Source organism: Montipora foliosa, unplaced genomic scaffold (genome assembly GCF_036669935.1).
Source record: "Montipora foliosa isolate CH-2021 unplaced genomic scaffold, ASM3666993v2 scaffold_88, whole genome shotgun sequence".
In the NCBI taxonomy this organism is placed as follows: Eukaryota; Metazoa; Cnidaria; class Anthozoa; order Scleractinia; family Acroporidae; genus Montipora; species Montipora foliosa.
Window position 1 is genome coordinate 5,236 of NW_027179837.1, and position 9,765 is coordinate 15,000.

A 9,765-nucleotide genomic window follows, 5' to 3' on the forward strand; every position below is an offset into this window, starting at 1 on the left:
GATCTGCTGTAATCATCAGAATATTCCAACAGATTCTTCACAAAAGTGACCTTATGTAGATTGTCAGTGTCATAAACAATTTTCCCCGCACTTTTAATCATCATATGTGCAATCAATGAATGAGATCCGTTTATCACCGTTATTCTATCGGCTGCTGCATAACCAGCTCCATCTGCTATTTTTTGTAACTGGAATTGAACCTCAAAATAAGCATTGTACCAATCATAGAAAGAACTCCGGTCGTTGATGGTGAATCTATAACCATTCTTTTCTTGATGTTGACCGTTACCTGGGGCTCGGATTACATCATCAAGTTGAAATCGCACTAACTCATTTCTTTGCAATAATTCACTTGTTCTAAAAGCCATTTATACTATTGTATTATATAATTTTGCTGTCATGTTATTTATTTGAAAAATCTACGCCTTCTTCCAGATCCTGATATCAATCTATTTAGTATCATATCAGTACTTTCATCTTGCTGTTTAATGGGTGAAGATGGGGCTATTGCCCTTTGTGTCGTAGCTCCTTTTCTCAAATTTGCCAATTTTTTCATTATTAGGTCTCCTGACTTTTCTGCCACCGTCTTGCCAATTTTATCACCTGCATGGGAAACCCCTGATTCTAATGCCTTCTTCGCTATTGGCTTGGCGAATTTCTTGAAAACAGATGATGCCACACTCTTCAATGGTTTGAAAATGTTGTCGATAATAAGCCCAGACCCTTTGTGTTGAAATACAAATTTACCAAGTTTTGGATGGTAAAACCTCTTAAATTCATACGGTTTCATTATACTGTTACATTAGATACTTTTTAAAATCAGCGAAAAAGACGTATCCGCTCCATTTAAATCAACCAATCTTCTTTTTCCATCTGTTATCATGATTCTGATTGATGAAATTGTAGTTTTGTTCACAGGATTAAATGTAACTCTTTGTGGTTCGAGGGTGAAGGAGTAACTTGGTTTTAGTACACTAGTTGAGAATGAATAAATAATGTCTGTTTCTTCGCCGTCAACTAAACTTTCGTTTACCAAATCACAATGAATATTGAGTACGTCTGTGTCTTGACTGAGATTTGGCACTCTTGGTCCAATATGCGTTCCACTTGCTAATATCTTTTTATCAAAACCGATCAGGTCATTAAAATTACTTGCTCTTAAATTAAGTTGGTAATTTGCAGCTAATGTAACCGTGACTCTGAATGTTGTTTCGTTGAATTCAAGAGTCATCGGATACGTATCACCAGTTTTCGTCACATTTTTAATATATGTATTAAAGTCTGTGTAATTCCATACCCCAGCCGGAAAGGTAATGTCCTTAAAAGTTGAACCATTATCGGAGCTGTATTGGATTAATTGATTTTTGTACCCAGCATTGACATTGAACCAAGTGAATGACATGTTAATGACTCTGTTAAGACCGATAACGTATTGCTTATTATTGTCTAGAGTTACAGGTCTGGTGAAATTTGTTGTAAAATCTTCTGGTTTGTTGTTCCCTTGATTTTTTACACTGTAAGATGATAAAACTATCTCTCGTTCCATTATATAATGAAGTTACATTAAATTTTGAAATATTGTTTGTATAATTTACCATATTGTGATCTATTGATTGTCGACATTTTCAATAATGTGTCCAATATAGAAACACCCATATTTCGCATGTCAATGCTTGTATTGCCAGCCAATATCTCACCAATGATCAAATCCAATTTTTTTATGAGTTCTTTCGGTTTGTTGAAAAATATCACATTACCACCTTTTTGTTTTTTCCTACCAGAACCTTCCATTGTTTTCATTTTGTTTTGATAATGTTTTATGTATTCATTTAGAGTTCTCATAGCGCGATCCACTCTTTTGTTTTCCTCTTGCCTATCAGCTTCCGTTATATTCCCACTTTTGTATTGCTTTGTAACGTTTCCTTTGTAGGCTTTCAATTGATTTCTTTTAAATTTAGCCGCATTGACAATCTTATTGAGATATTTTTTGTTTTTTCGTTCAGTCATTTCTTGTTGATTTATTACCTTTTCAACAGAATCATAATTTGGTATACCAAGATCACCTAATATCTCATTATCCATATCTTCATCATCTAATCCATAATCTATCTCATCGTCGTCATCATACTCTGGTGGTAATTCTGGTTCTTCAGGAAAGTACTTAGGATCAACATAAATCTCTTTTTTTCCTTCCAGAAGATCTTGTAAAGATTCTTCATATGTTGGCGGTTTTGGCACCAGTTGTTTTTCTTGCTGTGGCAAAACAGGTTGTTCAAATAGATCACCAAGATTCATATCTGGAACTTCATCCTCTATATCAATGCCGTAATCAGGAACTTCTCCTTTCTTCAGTGGTCGTTTTTTCCTTGGCAACCTGAAAGCCTGATTACTATCAATAACATCATCTAATTTACTTGTAATTGGTTGGAATACTTTTGAAAATCCCTGTTGACTGGTCTTCCGATCGATATCATGTTTTGTAATTGCATCATGGACATAATTGATCTTATCCCCTAATTCAGATTTACTCTTTGCGAGTTCTTTCCACTTAAGTAAACTCATTTATTGTTATATTGTTACGTTACATAAAAATGGAAATTCATATATAAAAAATAACGTTTTACACTGTGTTGAACACCATGTTGAACACCATGTTATTGGAATAATATACCCATATGATATAAAAATGAAAATACTGAATTATGATACTGATGATGATGTTGTCACAAACTTCAAACGAAAGCATAAATCTATGCCTAAAGAATGCTTTCGCATGCTCATTTGCGGACCTTCTGGTTCGGGAAAAACCAATACACTGATGCATATGATCTACAAATTATTGTACTTTGACAAAATATACCTTTATGCAAAAAACTTAGAGCAGTCAAAGTATCGGAATCTCATGAAAGAGTTCGAACCATGGAGTGAAGAAGCTGGTTATGATATCATTGAAGCAAGCAATGATAAAATAATTCCTGTAAAAAATCTCAATGGTGACAATCAAAAAATTGTGATATTCGACGATTTCGTATGTGATAAAAACCAAAAACCATTAGTTGACTATTTTATACAGGGAAGACATAAAAATTGCTGTGTCATATATTTGAGTCAAAGCTACTATAAGACACCAAAAGACATTAGATTGAACTGCTCGCATTTTGCCATTTATGATTTTCCGAGTACTAATGAAAAAAGTCTCATATGTCGTGAAAACAATGTCTCAAAACAATTATACGAGAAAGCAACTAGAGACCCTTTCAGTTTCATATATATTGACAAACCTGAGAAACAAGTAAAGAAGAATTTCGATGAAAAAATATAAACCAATTGTATATATGAGTTACTCAAATGGTAAATTACCTGAAGACACATATTCACATGAAAAAGTTGTTGAAATAGTAAAAGGATTGCCTGGTGTTGGTTTTAAACTAACAGATGACGGTGATTATGACATGCAGAATAAAAAACTGAGAAATTTAGATTCACCTCAAACGAATGACGATGCAACTACTAAGAGTTATGTCGATTCTGAGGTTAATAAGACATTAAAATTGGACGGAAGCAATGCAATGACTGGCGCCCTTAATATGGATAACAGACGTGTTGAAAACATAGCCCCTGCGAGACATGGCCATAGTGACGCTGTGAGCAGTTTACATTTGCATAGTTTTTATATGGTTCTCAACGTGAACGATGGCAAAATAGAATTGCAAAATCCAATCGACATGAAAAATCAAAGAATCTTAGGAGTAAAAGATCCAATACTACATTCAGATGCTTCTAATAAATTTTACGTTGACAGCTCTTTCAATTTTAAAGCTGATAAAACGGAGCTGACCAATTATTTGAAAAAAGACGGAAGTATTACAGTGACTGGCAATTTTAACTTTGGAAATAATAAAATCAGCAATCTTGCTGAAGGCACTGGCAATTCTGATGCTGTGACAAAACACCAATTGCAAACTGGTTTATCAACCAAACCGAATGTTAATCAGGTTGTGTTGCGAGATGGTACGCAAGCAATGACTGGAAACTTAAATATAAACAACAACAAGATCATCAATCTTGCTGATCCAACGGGTTTGAATGATGCTACAGGAAAAGGTTACGTTGATCGATTATTTTTGGATGCCCTTCGATTAGACGGTTCAGCTAAAATGACAGGCAATTTGGATATGAACAACAACAAGCTCATCAATCTTGCTGATCCGACAGGTGTAAATGATGCCACAGGAAAAGGTTACGTTGATCGATTATTTTTGGATGCACTTCGATTAGACGGTTCAGCTAAAATGACCGGCAATTTGGATATGAACAATAAACGAATAATCAATATAGCCGACCCAACAGGAAACACTGACGCTGTAAATAAACAATACCTTGAAACACACACTACAAACTTGAATTTGCCCGATTATTTGAAAAAAGACGGTTCTGTTATTCTGACTGGAAATCTGAACATGAACAATCAACGAATAACAAATCTCGGAAGAGCCACACATAATCAAGATGCAATCACTTTGAAGCAAGTAAATGACGCTTTTTCAACTATAAGCACTGCAAATAATAGATACACAGACGAACAAATAGAAAAAAATAAGAAATATGTAGCCGACGAAATAGCGAAGAGTCACATAACTACTCACACAAACAGACAAAATGTGCTGAAATATGCTATGGATGATGGGGAATTTACAGAAGATTATGGAATACAGGATGCCAATTTAATCGACTATAATGACTCACCACATAAAAACAACAAAAAAGCCTTTTCATTCAACGTTCAAAAGGCAAATGATGGTTCCAGTCTGTTCAAAGGACGATTCGATTTCAATCTCTTCAAACTGATACGTGACAATTACAGTGATAAATATACTGTGTGTTTAGAAATATATTTCCGAAAAACTGGTTTTGATGTAGAGTTCAATTCATTGCAGGTTACTTTGGAACAAAGAAACATGAACACCGATAGAACAACTACAGTCACAACCAACACAGATTATAAATATTATCGCTTTATCATGAACTTATCACCAGACGGTTCTTCACCAAATATTGAAAGACGGTTATATGTAACTGTTCAAGCCACTTATGACAATAGAAGCCCAACTCTTTTGCCAATGTATGTCCTGATTTACGGCATAAAAGGTGAATCAAAAAACAACCTTGATTTTACAATTTATGATTATGAAAAAGCTTATGAGGTTGCAAACAATGAATTACAAATGCATGTGCCGTTAAATTTGAATGGGAATAAAATTTTGGGGTTATTCAATCAGATATTACCGTCTTACGCCTATGGAACCACTTTAGAATCATCACTGGGTTGTGATTTTAATATTTCTAGAACAGTACATCTGGCATTTACCAAAATTTATATTGAAAAAATAAAAATTTATGCTAAAAAAAATTATCCATCCGAGTCAAATCATGATATAACTTTTTATGGAGACCAAAGTGTATTTTACAACATAGATTTTTCAATAAGCAAAATCCTTACTGCAAATATCAATCGATATTTTGAAAACATATCAAACATACGAATAAATTTTGATGATGACGACGGGGATGGTGTAAGATCTTATGTTTACATTATACATTACAAAACATTACGGATTAATTAAATTATATGATGTAACAGTATATGACATTGTATGTAAAAAATTTAGATGGCACACATCTTCTTGACGACAATGGTGATAGAATTGAATACACCATTGACTATCACTCTGATGATGATTTTACCTATCAAGCTCAAGCTCAACTTTCAGTAAACGATGATGGACATATAGAAACTGACAAAAATCTCATTGTAAAGGCTGCTACAAATGATAACCATGTTGTCATAAAAAAACAACTTGATTTAAAGTTAGACAGATCGACTTTCATCATTTCAAACAGTCTACCTGGTCTACCAGTGTTAGACGAAATTAGCATTGCCTTGATTCCAGCTCTTTCAGTGATTACAGCCGATTCGAATGATAGAGTCAGTTCATGGATTGATCCTGTCAATAATATCGATTTTTCACAATCGATCGATTCAAAAAAGCCTCTTTTTCTAAGGGATTCATCAAAAAAACTGTTTTTTGTACGTTTTGATGGTAGTGATGACTATTTGGAAAAAAATTCGTTTGATGTTTCTGAAATGGCAGGCAAATCTGGTAACACATGCACAGTAATACTGGTTGTCAATACAAAAGCAATAACCAATCAATCTCAGTTTCAATGGGGGCGTGGAGCCGTCAGATTCGGTATGCATATACCATGGGGAGATGGTACAGTCTATATCGATTTTGGTTCAACGTCAAATGGCAGACTGAACATTCCTTCTTTGCCGAATCTCACCGGTAATATCGAGGTGTGGACGATCGGTGTTAATCAGACAAATATGGAACTTTTTAGAGGTGTTTCAACAGTGACTCCGATTAAAACAGAAACAATTTCTGCTACTCTTACAGGTTCAGCACAAGAAATATTCATTGGATGTCAGGTTCATGATAATGGCGTTGCTATAAATTTCTGTAAAATGGATTTATATGCTTTTGCCGTTTGGGCTAAATCTCTGTCTGATGATGAATTGAAAAATATGTTCAGATTCATTCAAAATCATTTCGATTTGTGATGTGGATTTTCAAAATATATAACTCAATATATATGTATATCGACAATTTATTACGATTTGTGGAATATAGTTTTCAAGAAGCAAAAGAAAAACATCCATGCATTAATGACAAAATATTAAAATCAGCACTTGTTTATCAATACCTGCACTGTTTCTATTTTGAAAGAGACATGTCTATGAATGAGATTCTTGAACTCAATGATGGTGAAATTGGTCTTCTTGGACCAGGTAGTGGCTGTCTAACATGGTTACTTGAAAAGATCTTCGGTTGGATTGATATATTAAATTCACATAGTGTATTACATGATGCTTCCGGGAGGTTTTATGACCACCATAAGCTCGGTAGAGGTTACACTTATGCTATTTCAGAAAAATACACAACTAAACTGATTAAAAGATCACCTTTTTGTGGTCAAGTCAGTGGTATACTATATTGTCTATGCAGACGATTAACAATCTGAACTATATATATGGCAGATCGAAAAAAGAGAATATTTAGCTGGAACCATATTTCAGATTCACTGACGGAAGATCAGGTCGACGAACTAAAGAGCTATTATAAGGCATACCATAGAAAGTGTTGGGCTTACAAAAAGGCTGTTAAACGTTACAAAAAATTGAAACTGTTAGGAAATACTGTTTCTATTTTAACCGGTACTGGTGGAATTATTAGTGCTGTTGTAACTGGCGGTATAGCCCTAGTAGCAATAAGCACTTGTGCTTTGTTAATCAAGTCTTACATGGATTTCCAATCACTGGATCTTAAAATACAAAATTGCACATACGCATACCAAAGTTATCAGCATCTTTTGAATTCAATAAAAGACATGTTGCGAAGTGGTGAATTTAATCCATCATTTCACACAGAATTAAAAAATGTAGATGATTTTGTGACTGATGTTTGTCCTAGTGTTGATAAATTCTACGCAAAATACAATGACAAATTCATTCCTTAACTATCACATTTATTTTATCGAATGATAATGCTAGGATGTCTTGCCAATATCGTTTATAACTTTCAAGTGTCTTTTTAGACTTTGATGTCTTGACCTTTTCAAAAGGAAGATCAAGCATTTTAAATATTTGTTTTAAAATGAAATTTATGTTAATCATACGCTTTCTATCAATGTTAACATCTTTCACAACTTCCCCGATAGCCGCGAAAATTCGAATTATTTTATCCATATTTTTGACAGAAATCTGGAAACCATTTTTACAGCTATATTATTCATTATGTTTTCTATATGATATTTTCTTTGGTAAACACTTTTACGATGGAATCTATGCTTATTTGAGTGAAAATCAATAAATTCTATAAGTGGTTTATAGCCATTAACTGTCCCACATTTTTTACAAACTAGCATATTGTTATCATTCACTATATCAGGTTGACTGCAGCATTGCTCAATTTCTTTCGTATGTTTCGAGATTTGCTTATTACAAAATGGACAGACCACTTCTTCCATATTGACAAGTTCTTTATGCAGTTCTTGGCAACTCATTATACTATTATATGAGATATTATTTTAGGTTTTTTAAAAACATATAGTTCCAAAATAAATTTTGCGTTGGATCCATTCTGCCTCGCCACGGCATAGATTCGCAGAAATATAAAACATATAGATTTCCAAGAATATGAGACCGAAAATGACCACGCCCATGTGACCACGCCCATGTGATGGAAACCATCGATGGAAGCCATTAAATGTAAAGTAGTATGGAGTTGGGTTGGTATGAGAGCATTTTTGCAAAAATGCTCTCGTACCCCCAACTCCTATACTACTATTTAGGTTGGTTCGCACATGATTTAAATGCTTGCTTTGTTCTAAGTTCGGCCTAAATTAATGAAAAAATATGAGAAATCCATTCCTACAGTTTTATGAATTGTGAAGCACTCCTGTTTAATCATGGTTAGTAACTATGGTCTAATTGAAATGCGAACTGAGGGCGGAAGTGGATGTCACGGTGAGAGAAACCGAATGGATTGCTTTCGTTTTCGTAGATTATTTGTGTCATGAATTTGGAAAACAGAAGATTTGCAGAAAAAGAAAGCCATTCATCTAAGGAATTTTGCCCTCTGTGGTGCTCATTAGACAACAGCCATGGATACATGGAGGTTGGGCTGTTTCATTTTCTACTTGTTGCTTGATTGCTTTCGTTTTCGTAAATTATTTGTCTCATAATTTTGGAAAACAGAAGATTTCCAGGAAAAAAAAAGCCATTAATCTAAGAAATCTTGCCCTCTGTGGTGTTCATTAGACAACAGCCATGGATACATGGAAGTTCGGCTGTTTCAGTTTTCCACTTGTTGCTTGATTAGCGTGACCGTGACAAGTTTACAAATTTCGAATTGCTTGTGTCCCCGGGCTTGTGTCCTCCGCCGGTGAGCGAAATGTTTGGCAAGAACTTAATTTAACGAAAGCCATCCAAGAATCTTGTACTTAATAATCTTGACTTTGTTGTCAACGTTTTGGAAGCCATCGTGGTGTGAAATTACAACGGCAATCGACACTCTAAAATATGCGTCAGGACTCACTCATCTAAGAACTGCCCTACCGTCAGTCAGTTTTAAATTCCAGGAAAAGAGATTCCCTGTCCCCTGAAAAAACTGAGGTTAGCATTTTTTGTCGTTTTTTCATTGAGTAGACCACAAGCGGTGCTGACTTCGAATTTACGTCATGTTTAAAGCAATCAAGCCAACTCCTGTCAGACCCCAGAAAAGCTGCTCGCAAATGAACCATTTAGCAACTATTCACAGACGTGGAGGTGAATAGCTGCCACTAGCCAAAGCCAAAGCCAGGGGCTTAAATAGGGTTTTCCGATTTAGCGGAAGTCCTACGGAAGTGGAACTTTGCCGATTTCAAGTTTACATGAAGGAATGTATATGAATAACTCTTTAAATGAAGTCATCTATCAATCAAATCAATCAAATTGTCAGAAGCCTTATACTCACCGGCGGTGACCTTTTTGGCTCACATTTCCCATTATAATAGTGCGTTTTTCAATTGAGTGTCGAAAGTAATTAGCGAATTGCTTTGGTTTTGCACTACTTCACTCAGTGATTGGTTGAAATTTCTCGTGCCACGTTTTCAACCAAAGTGCAAAATTGGGGAGAGGAGACCAGATTAAGTGATATAAGTTCC

At 34.7% G+C, this 9,765-nt stretch overlaps 1 protein-coding gene across 2 annotated transcripts in view; it reads left to right on the forward strand.

The window, feature by feature from the left end:
* Positions 1–562: 562 nt before the first annotated feature.
* The window catches only part of LOC137990400 (guanylate-binding protein 7-like), a 27,631-nt gene continuing 18,428 nt past the window's right edge, over positions 563–9,765 (forward strand). Inside the window, exon 1 of one of the 2 annotated variants that reach the window (XM_068835680.1) lies at positions 563–760. The gene's annotated coding sequence lies outside the window, so the exon portion shown is untranslated. The remainder of the gene's footprint in view (positions 761–9,765) is intronic. The other variant, XM_068835682.1, reaches the window with a different exon arrangement.